An 11766-nucleotide genomic window follows, 5' to 3' on the forward strand; every position below is an offset into this window, starting at 1 on the left:
GAAGAAAATGGATGGATGGATGGATGGATGGATGGTTTTGTGTTATTCGTTTTGAAAGTTTCAATATACTGGAAATATATGTGGTTTGAGGCATAGTGGTGCCTTTAAATAAAAATTCTGTTCTGAAGGTTACTTATCGCATCCTCTTTTGTGTTATGTGAAGTTCTGATTATGCAGATTATGCAATTTAGAACCGCACCAATTGTAGCACTTCTAAGAAGCTTACACTGGGTTAGGTATTAATGTTCTATCGTAAAACTAAGACTGTACTAAAAAGTAGCATTACAGTTTTCTTTTTAGTAGCTTACTTATAAAGTGAATGCAGTAGTAAAACTAAATTTTCAGTAAAAATACTGGAACCTACAGACACCAGTATTCCAATGTATATTTACTTTCACCACTGTGTTTTACGGTGGCCAAATGATACAAACACCCAGCAAAGACAAGAAAAACGCATGCAACAAGAGTTGCAAACAAAAAATGCTGAAAACAGTGATCCAGACCACTAGGGAACAAAGAACAGCTCTGTCCGAAGTCAGGTTTTGCATCTTTGGGTCCTCAACGACCGGAAGAGAGAAGCTGTAGCTTTGAGTTAGCTGCTTAGCCCATAGACATAATATAAGGTTAGACGCCTCATGGATCGCTCTCGCCTATTGTCGCTGACGAGATTTAGGGCGGCCATCTTGGAGCGGTATACCACTCCACTCAGCGTTATGTGTTTAGCAGGCATAATGACGTATCAGCACATTTAATCGATCATAACACGCTTTTTTGCTACTGGAAACCATATTGAAACATCTATCAAAGCTACATTTTTAACAATTGTATTATTTAAGTATGTTTTTTATACAAAGTTCAGCATATTTAAATATGCTTAGTGGCTATAACAATAGAATAGGAATGGAATATTCTGATATTGATGTATGATGAGCATATTAAAAAGCACACAGCCGTTCAGAATTTATATAATAAATTATTTAGTAATATCAATACATATTTATATAACTACACAAACACAAATAAATAATGATTAATACTGAACAATATATATTGGATACATGTTTATATGTATGTATATACATACATATATAGATATATGTATGTATATACAGACATATATTATTATATATGTTTTTCAGCCGACAAGTTCTAGCTTTCTGACTCTGCTGACTTCGACTCACATATGATGAACCTGTCATGTGGGCGAGGGATCAGGGGAGCGGGAGGACCAGGACCGATGCTGATCTGACAGAAGAGTGGAGAGTTCAGTGTGTTAGCAGTGAAGCTATTCAGTTGAGTGTAACAATTTGTTAGAGGCGCAGCTGCAGCCTAAGGAATAGCAGCTCGCTCTTATTTCTAATAAACCCTGTTGGCGGTACTACCTCTGCTGTGTGTTGGCATCATTACAGTATTTATTTACAGTACACCACTTTAAAAGATAATTGCAGGATTGAAAAGGCAAATGTCCAGTAAAATACTGGTATCTACAGACGCCAGCTTTTTTCTTTTTTTTTTACCGTTTTTCTGAAAGAACGGTATAAAAAAAATTTTTAAAAACCTGCCGTCTGTAGCTACCAGTATTTTTTTTATCATTCTTTCAGAAAAACGGTAGATTACCGTTCTTTCGCAAGAACGGTAAAGTACTGGCAGCTATAGACGCCAGAAGTTTATCGTTCTTTCACAGTATCCATACCGTACTTGCATTGACGGTAATCTACTGTCAGGATTAATTACGGTACAGCTACTGTGCATTTACAGTAAACTTCTGGCGTCTATAGCTGCCAGTATTTTCCTTTAAATGTACAGGATTATTTCTTAGAGTGTACTGAAACAAACTGGAGACTCCATGTGTTTTCTCCTAATATGTTGTCTTGAGTTTGTTGTAATCTTTCATCCGATATTGTAGCATAGACACCTATTTTATGTCATGTTTTTTTGGTCATTATTTTTGTAGCGTTTCCAGTGTTGATGGAATAAACAAGTCTTACCTAAGGTGAAACACTGAGTTAATCAAGAACGAATCAAAATGCATTTTGATTATTTCTTAAGAGATTAAACAAAGAATATGAGCAATAATTTCCCTATCTAGTCCAGGGAAGTGAAGAAAAGATGAAAGTACATCGCTTTTAATTTTTACCTTCCCACTTACAAAAGAGGGGAGGAAAAAAAAAAAGTATCCCACCAGTTTCAGTTTACTTCACAACACTGGTATTTGCACCTGCAGATTGTGACCCTGGATGGTTCAAACCCAGTTCAGAAATACCATTTATTATGCGTTTCCAGTGAGCCGCCTCTAACATGAAGGGTACTTTAGAGGTAAAATTGATGGTTTGATTGAAATACAATAAAATTTTGTCATTGAAATACAACAAAATGTCAACATTTTTTCAGTTTTACCCTAGAACTTTTTTTTATAGCAAAAAAAGGCAGTTGGGTAAAATCCATGGGTGTGAATACTTTTGGTAGACACCCTATGGTACATGTTCAACAATAATAATAAAAGCATTTTGTGTGAGCTCTGTAATTCTTTTTTTGTATTTTAGAATTTTGACTTAAATTTAGAGAAGTGATGTTTTTTTGGACTGGCGACCTGTCCAGGGTGTACCCTGCCTCTCGCCCGGAGCGTTAGGTGGAGATGGGCACCAGCACCCCTCCCGATCCCTCTAAGGGACAAGGGTGTAAAGAAAATGGATGGATGTTTTTTTGTTGAGACTGATGTTCAGAAACAAATGCATATCTAAATCAATGCATTATGCCAATTGCAGAGAGGACCACACCCTGATGATGAGTTATTTCATCTCATTAGTAAACCTTTGCTGCTTTTTATGTAGCTTCTTAAAAAAAAAAAATCAGTAAGAGTTCTCCTGAGCTCTAAACAGTAATTATTAGTGGAAAAATGTTTGATCTGAAACATTTGGCCTTGTCTACACAAACTACAAATCCCAGAGTGCTGTTCCAGAGCTAAAGCTGGTCATATGACCGAGCAGAGGGAGCAGGTGGTTGGTGGTCATATGATGTTATTAGCAAACACTCGGAAGCGGCAACGTCTCAGCTGAATCCCTTACATCACTCCTGGCATTGAAAGGTAAAGCTGGAGTGGTCGCTCCTCCTCACCTTATTGTTTTCTGTCCTTACAGAGGGATGCTGCAGCCTAACAGCACAGAGGGGGGAAGAAAGGGGAGGAGAGAGGAGGCAAGGATGAGGGGGATGGGAGGCCGTAAAAGGGCTTTTCTATAGACAACAATAGAGCACAGATGTTCATACTGTAGAAATCTATTTGTAAAAACTGTGTGCCTGCAGGCTGTGTGTGACGCTGGAGTGTTTGCATGGACAAGTCTGGCTTGGAGATGTGTGAGGAGAAGATGAGTCCGTGTTTACCTCTGATTTAATGCAGGAGTTATATGTGGAGTAGGAAGCATGGCCCGGGGACGCCCGCATGTCTTTCTTTCTGTTCTGTTCTCCAAAGGTCCTGTATGAGCTGTAAAAAGCTGGACTTTGCTTACAAAAAGTATACAAAGTGTATACTTTGTAATTCAATGCAAAGGATGTCAGTAAAGTGTACTATAAGTACTTAGTATCCAGAACATAATGAGACCTTCAAACTTGAATGCCAACCTTTGGTTTGTTGCAGCGTTTACTATAAATTATGTCAACATGTTAAACTCCTCCTCTTTTAAGGCTTCGACAGTAAAACTCATCTCATGTCTGCAGTACATATTACATCAATCAAAAATCAAAGTTGCCTCATTTAAAGTGCATGAAAACAAGTTGTGTACCTTTGATGTATTGATCATTTTGGTCCAAATTTTTTCAGTTTTCAAATCAGTTCATATCTGCCTGGGGGAGACATCAATGCTCCTCCTCTCCTCTTTCTACCATATTTTTTGTTTCTAACTTTTAAAACCAGGAGCATAAAGTCACAAAGGTTCAGGGTTCACAGGGGAATCAAGAGTAGATTTTTGGAGTGAAGCTTTAGCTCCCTTACCTAGTGGGAGATGACCTGAAGAAAGAGGGCACAGAATGAAAGACAGGTGAAGCAAAGTGTTGACACCACTCCAAAATTAATTACAACTGGCCATTTATACATTTGTCTTCTACTGTACACGAATTTACTTTACATGGTCTTTGAAGTAATTATTTTTTTAATTCTAAAAAGGAGACAAATGAGTTTTAAATACTATTACTAAGGCTGGTTTTTACTACTCACACTATTTTTTTCCATCTTTATAATGTGATGTTAACCCTTTCATGCATAGTGGTCACTACAGTGAACAACTACTGTATCTAAAAGCCATTTTCTTGCGCTTCTTGTGGATTTTTATGTTATAAATGCACACAGACCATTGACGTGGACACTAATGCATCAAAATACACCATCAACTACTGGCCATCAGCTGCAAATGCAAGAAATTTGTTTTGTTAAATCCAATATGGCCGACAGACAAAAAAGCATGCCAACCGACCGGGTCCCTCCTCCTTACTGACTCTTGCAGGTAAAAAAAAATATTGTGACTTCAGATAACCCCTAAAGAGCAATACTACTGATGTATTTTTCAAATAACTTTGTATTTGGAGAAAATTACAATTGATCACCTAAAAAGAAAAAGTTTACCTTTTTTTTCTTGCGTTTTTTTATGCCTTAGGAAAAACAATACAGATTTAGAAAAAAATCCTGACACAAATGATCATAATTCATGCATGACAGGGTTGAGAATAAAATGTTTACATTTGACCAGATATTTAGTTGAGTGGCCAATAAACCTTATTGGTCTTTAACTTGGCCAACTTTTTTTCTGCTGTCCTAAAATATCTTCATGACCTAAGAGTTGATGAGCTTCTGAGTGGAGTGAAGTGCCGTCCATGTTAAGCATCGCATCACCAGCACAAAAGTCTCAGAGATATAAACGCCTTGCTGAAGCTCTTGGAGTTGCGCAATTCCACTTAGCAGTACTGTACTGTTGTGGGGTGACAGGGCCCCCTTCAATTGGGGGAATGGTATGGGAAAGTTAGGGTGGAGCTACTGGTGACACAACACAGTCACTTGATTGCGGGTCAGAAAATGTTGCTGCTTGTGACAGCCATGAAACATACTGAAGCAACACACTTGCTGTTGCACTAGTATGACAACACAATAGGTGTTTGGTTTTAACCCCTCCTGATCAGTGAGAGTCTGCCCAGCAGTGGAAACTCTCACCTGAATAAAGTGCACCATAAAACAGAGCCCTGAACCACAACGCCCAGTGGAAATGAGGCATAAGGAATTCCTTTCACCAGCATTTAAAGACGACATCAGTGAGATAATGTGTATGCTTCCACCTGCATTTATCATACTGGTCATCTCTGCCAAACATGTCAGGAGTTAGATCTGTCTTAAAAGCAGGCTACCCATCTTTTTCATCGCAGAGTCTGTTGGCCAGTTTAGTTCCCCAACCAAGATCCTCAAGAAAATCCTTCAGAAGGTTAGAATTAGCAAAGCTAAAGGTTTTCCACCTGTGTGCAGCAGCAGCAAAAGACAATCTTAATCAGTGTGCACAATTTCCTTAAAACATTTCTCTTTTTTAAGAACGAGGCTTCAGGCCTACTACTCGGTCCCTGGAACATGTGAAACAAATGACAATTTCAATTATTAAAAAAAAAAAAAAAACATGCCATACAAAACAAGCAAATTAGTAAAGCAATCCACAAGAAAACAAATTAGTAATTTCAAGAATAAACAGAAACAAAAGGTAAAACACTTCAAACGATGGAACAAATTGTTGTCCGGTTTCAGAGTCCTTTCAAAGGGATCAGAGGAGTAATGCCCCGACCGCACAGCCTGCCAAATCTGCAACAGGTTTAGTTGAGAGCGGCCCAAACAAACAATGGTAAGACAAGACAGCAGAGCGTCCAAACTGCTGCAGCTCCAAAACACAATTAGGTGCCTGAAACAGAAAACCCATTAACGGTGGATCCAGATAAAAGAAATCAAAAGCTAAATAGCAGGTAGCTTACCCAGGGGTGGAAACACAGCCTAACCCGGGAGGGAGCGGGTCAGCAGGTGGGGACCACATGGAAACCGCACGCCTCAACAACCTCCAGCTGCAACCTGCAACGCCAGCACAGCAACACTCCAGAAACGTACGATAGGTTTAGCACCCAAAAACCAACCATGATCTCGCCACGGATAGCAAAACTGACACTTACGATCTCAGACGAGCCGATCAAACGCACAAGCCAACATGTAACTGCCGATTGTAGCAACAGTGGGAGAAATATAGACACACACACCTTGCAGTGGCCTGCCCAACTATAAAGGCATCTGCCCTGCCCACCAATCAACGGTGCGCTTCTAGCTGCACCCGGTGCGCAGGGTGGGGGAGGGTGGAACACAACCCCACCACACAACCATCATCTAAATGTGGATCTACATCCACATTTGGGGTGATTTTACATTGAATGAAAGCTAAGGATTTATGTACATTTTTTGGCCTGATAGGTCTGCATCATAACATACCACTAAAAGTTTCTTCACTGGTGTTGAACACTATTTTATTGGCAGATGATGGATATCATGGGTATATGTTCAAAATTATCTTACATCAACATATTTACAAAAATGTGCGTACAAAAGGTTAACAATGATAACATGGCATTAATAGAACATTTTATTTAAGAAAAACATTTTATTTTATTAGTGTCCTTACAGATATTTAAACATATTTGACTCAATTTTGACTGTCAGAACAAAAGTCTATTGTCCATGGAAGAACACCATCCAGGAGCTTAAGCTTTGTGCTGTATGAACCAGGGAAACGGTACAAGTTGGGGTAACACAAGTTTGACCTTGGTTGGCGTCACTTTGACGCCTTCCTCACTTTGTGGCCTTCCTCCCATTCTGGCGTGTAATGAAGCCACTTCTTGAGAGTTTCGCTGCAGTCCTCAAGAGTCAGCTTTGGGTCAAACTGCAGAGCAGCAGCTTAAAAACACAAAAATAAGAGGAAGGCACTGGTTCGAAAGATGATAAACATCTGAAAAGTTCTGAAAGACATTGAAATATTAAATAGTGTACTGGTTATAGGTCTGAGAACAAAAACTGTTTAGTTCCCCATATACACTCACTGTTAAATTAATAAGGACCCACTTATTAAATATTAAAATAAATATTCATCAATATTTATTTTAATGTTAGTTGACATATACAGTTACATTTACCTATCAAGCTGCAGCATAGTGTAGCCTTTATAATTCTGCACTTACATTAAAATGAAAGAATCAATATTTAAAATAAAGGGTTGTTCATCAGAAAACCTAAAGATAAAACTCAGGGAGGATCAGGGTTGATTTAACATAATAGATACAGAAAAATAGAGCAAAAGGTGATTTGTACTGTAGTTGGAAAAATTATTTACAATTTATACAGGATAAACTTCCATCAAATAACTGGTTCAATCTTCCATTAACCACAACCATTTCCAAATAAGTTGATTAAATTCATTCAAAAATATCCATATGCTGGTAAAGATCCCACACAAGTAGTAATAGTCCAGTTCAGTTTAACCAGTTACCAATCCAAGAATCAACAAACTGAATCAGTCGTTAGCAGGTTTAGATCAGTGTTTCAGCCCACTTACCTTACATGTTTTAAGTGTTTCCCTTCTACCACACCTGGATTGAATCTGTGGATGATTAACAACCTTCTGCAGTTCTTGATAGCTGCAGAAGAGATCATGCAATCATCCAAATCAGCTGTTCTGGAATAGAGGCACATATAAGCAGATCCCTAAGCACATCATAATAAAAAATGGAAAACAAGTGAGTTGAAATGATTTAAAGCCCACCTGCAGCAGCCAGCCTTACACTTCCATGTGCACCACATGCTCTCCTGGACCAAACAATAGATAAATAATTAACCCTCCACCTCCCAATTTCTCACCTTCTGCAAAGTTCCACTATTATTTGTAGTTTGATTAGCAAAGATATATCAGTCTTGCACAGCAGAAACAGATTTAATGGTGCTGCAGAACTAAAATTCAACATCTAGCCAAATATAAGGGATCAGAGCCAATTATAAATTCAAGAAAAAGTGAACGCCCCAACATGCACTGCACTCCCAAGACACTAAAACATAAAATGTCTTTATTGTCAAATCAGTCTGACAAAAGAAAACCCAACACAACCACTGACGTTCAACATATACCAGGATTAGATTGGCTACAAATCATTTTAATAATTAAAACATATGACAATTAAATATGGTTTAATTGATTCTCCTGTTACTAAATATGAGTTTGATGAAAACATTGTGACAATATTGCATTTACTAATTTTTGGAAGTATGACCCAACTGAGTGACAAGGCTGTTAGTTTCACCAGCAGATGTCACTAGTGAGTAATGAATGAAGCATCGAGTAATGAACCTTTTTGCAAAGCAAAGGGCTGGAAAGGTTCATTGCTTCATGAGGCTTCATTTGCCCATCACTAGCCTAGAGTGGTGGGCAGGATAAAAAAAATACAAAAGGAGACATGACCTTAATTTTAAAAAATATCTGGTTTGCCCCAAAATAACCAAGATTACTATAGGCACAAAACAATGCAGTTAATAAACACATTTAAGATCAAAATAATATTGCCAAATCTACCATAAAAGTGCTCAGAGTAGAATTCAATTCAGAAGTCTGTTGCAAACAAGCCAGCAGCAAAGTAGCTGTTTGGTTGGGACAATCCACTGGAGTAAAAACGGGGAGGTGGACCATTCTACTCCTTGTAGTGACTTGTAGATATTTTTCTGTCAACACATTATGCACAGTCTGTAATAACATTTATAGACAAGAAATTGTACAGAAAGGAATCACAACCCACTGCTCTCAACATGTAGTGCTTAATTTGAAACATGATTAACCTCCACCCAGTAATAAAGTGTTCTGATCAAGAGCTGAAAGAAGGGTTGGGGGCAAGAGAGTTCACCCGTCTCCATTTCCTAATAGTGTTGTTGATTTTATTTTGTTGGAGAAAAGGAAAAAAGAAAACCTTTTAGATTCATATTCAGTACAATCATATTTAGACAATAAGTACTATGGATATGTCCAAGTTTATACATGTCACTTTGACCTGCGGAGGCTCTGCATTAGTAAGGAGGAAGTGAGGCGACAATATGTCTTTGAGGTGTTTTTATTCAGGAGCTCCAAGTTACACCAACACCCTCTTCTCTTTTTTTTTTAGTGAAACAAAACAGCTTACATTTATACCTGAGGCAAGTTCCATTTACACCAGGTGAAGGGGTGATCAAAAAAGGACAAACAAACACTATTTACACAAACCTAACAGCAATAAATGATCCAACAAATATTTACATGCATGCAAATTATTAAAACTAAGCTATTCTAAGGTCAATCAAAAAGTAAAGGTAACAAAATAAATCCTCAGCGTGTTACCCCTCTTAATGGAAGCTGGTATGTTCCAGGAGCRTTTGTCTCCCTCTCTGCTCCACCTTGCTGAGACACACCCAGAAAGGCAAGTACTCAATTAACTCAAATTGACTAATCTAAATCAAAACAAACTGACATCCCCCCGCCCCCACATTCTCTGAACAGGAAAGATGGCCAGTCTCCCTACCCAAAAGAATGTTCACCAAATGTCAAAGTAACTGAAATAAAGAACTGATACAAAACACATTTGAACTGAAAAATAAATAACATAATATCAATAATCAACATGGGATGGAACCCCTGGTCTCCATCACAATACAGATGCTTAAAAAAATTCAAATAGCAATTAATTGTTCCAGAATTCAGTATTAAAAAATGTAAAATAATTACTGATGGACTATCAGTTTATACAGGAGATGCTGGGAATCATTTTGGATTGAGGAAGTTCGTCCACTGAGAAGTATAGTATGTTCTGATTCAAGTTCATCGTTATATTTGTTAAAAAATAATCATTCTATTAGTAGACCAGATCTTTAATTAGAAATTAAGTAATAAATTTATAGAATTTAGGCAATGGGTTTATTACTTATTTTTACATGGGTACCATCCAATGTAGGAATAAAAGGAAATGAGTTGGCAGAAAATTTGCTAAACAAGCTACAAAAAATAGTTATATTGATATATTGGTACCATATAAATCGCATCTATTATTAAAGAAAAGGTTAAGGAAATGTGGTGGGACTGTGTGTGTGTCTTTGTTTCTCCCACTGTTGCTACAATGGGCGGCTACATGTTGACTTGTGTGTTTGATCGGCGCATCTGAGATCGTAAGTGTCAGTTTTGCTATCCGTGGCGAGATCATGGTTGGTTTTTGGGTGCTACACCTATCGTACGTTTCTGGAGTGTTGCTGTGCTGGCGTTGCAGGTTGCAGCTGGAGGTTGTTGAGGCGTGCGGTTTCCATGTGGTCCCCACCTGCTGACCCGCTCCCTCCCGGGTTAGGCTGTGTTTCCACCCCTGGGTAAACTGCCTGCTATTTAGCTTTTGATTTCTTTTATCTGGATCCACCGTTAATGGGTTTTCTGTTTCAGGCACCTAATTGTGTTTTGGAGCTGCAGCAGTTTGGACGCTCTGCTGTCTTGTCTTGCCATTGTTTGTTTGGGCCGCTCTTACCTAAACCTGTTGCTGGTTGGCCAGGCTGTGTGGGCGGGGCATTACTCCTCTGGCCCCATCGAAGGGCATTTGGAACTGGATGACAACGATTTGTTCCATTGTTTGAAGTGTTCTTTTACAGTTTGTATTTGTGTTATTGAAGTTACTAATTTGTTTTCTTTTTGGTTCTATTTATTTTCTTTTGCATTTGCATGTTTTGTTCATTTCTTTTGGAATAATTGAACTTGTCCGTCCTTATCTTACGTGTTCCCTTTTGTTCTAGGGACCGAGTAGTAGGCCTGAAGCCTCGTTTTTAAAAAGAGAAATGTTTTAAGGAAATTGTTAAAATATTGTGCACTGTTCAGTCTGTGTTCGGGTGCATCTTGTAACTTCTAAAAAGATCTCTACCTTCTGGTCACAGAAAGATAGCAGAAGCAGTGGGAAGAAGGTAGAACTAATAGGTGGCTTTACAGTATTCAAAGAAAAGCTGGTGCAATGAGAACACGATGAAATAGAAAAGAGGAAACCATTATATCAAGACTATGTTTTGGTCATACAGGGTTAAATAGTACAGTATTTAAAATGGAAAAACATCCAACAGGAAATTGTGATTTTTGTCTTCAAGAAGAGACAGTAAAACATATTTTGTTGGTTCAAAAACACACAGAAATAGAATAAAGGATGAGCCCAAAGAAATGGTGCTGCGGCTCCATATTTGATGGGTTGTAAACGACCCACTCGAACACATTTGTTCTGTACGGTGCGGAAAYGTAAACAATAGACAGAACGTAATGTCTTCCAGCTTTTTCTGTGTAGCTGAGAGCTCGACACCAACAGCAGCACAGCGTCAGCAGCCCACATTGCTGATAGCCGAGAAGGAGATATATAAGTTCATTTCTATGCTTTCCTGTAAACTGGTTATGAGTCTTGGTTTTTTACTTTTCTTGTATTTTAACTATTAAACCAACTGGTAAACAAATGTTTATATCTGTTTCTAAAAGAATAGTAGCTTCTCTCTTATGTCTCCATCAGATGGGCAGCATTAACAGCTTTTGGTGACATTATTTTGTTTTTGAATACGATGCAGGATTTAAAATGAACTGATGAAGATGGTCTATGTGTCTAGTCTGGCCTGGGAGAGATGTCTGTGGTTCCCTTCTGGACCTGTTACCCCATCAACCCGATGTGGAAGACTATGTTCAGAATTTAGAT

At 38.3% G+C, this 11766-nt stretch overlaps 1 protein-coding gene across 1 annotated transcript in view; it reads left to right on the top strand.

Annotated features, from left to right (window-relative positions):
* Positions 1-3000: 3000 nt before the first annotated feature.
* Positions 3001-11766, top strand: part of tsnare1 (T-SNARE Domain Containing 1) — a 125750-nt gene continuing 116984 nt past the window's right edge. Inside the window, exon 1 of the mRNA XM_008411050.2 lies at positions 3001-3085. The gene's annotated coding sequence lies outside the window, so the exon portion shown is untranslated. The remainder of the gene's footprint in view (positions 3086-11766) is intronic.

The sequence above is a fragment of the Poecilia reticulata genome, linkage group LG6 (assembly GCF_000633615.1).
Source record: "Poecilia reticulata strain Guanapo linkage group LG6, Guppy_female_1.0+MT, whole genome shotgun sequence".
Classification (NCBI taxonomy): Eukaryota; Metazoa; Chordata; class Actinopteri; order Cyprinodontiformes; family Poeciliidae; genus Poecilia; species Poecilia reticulata.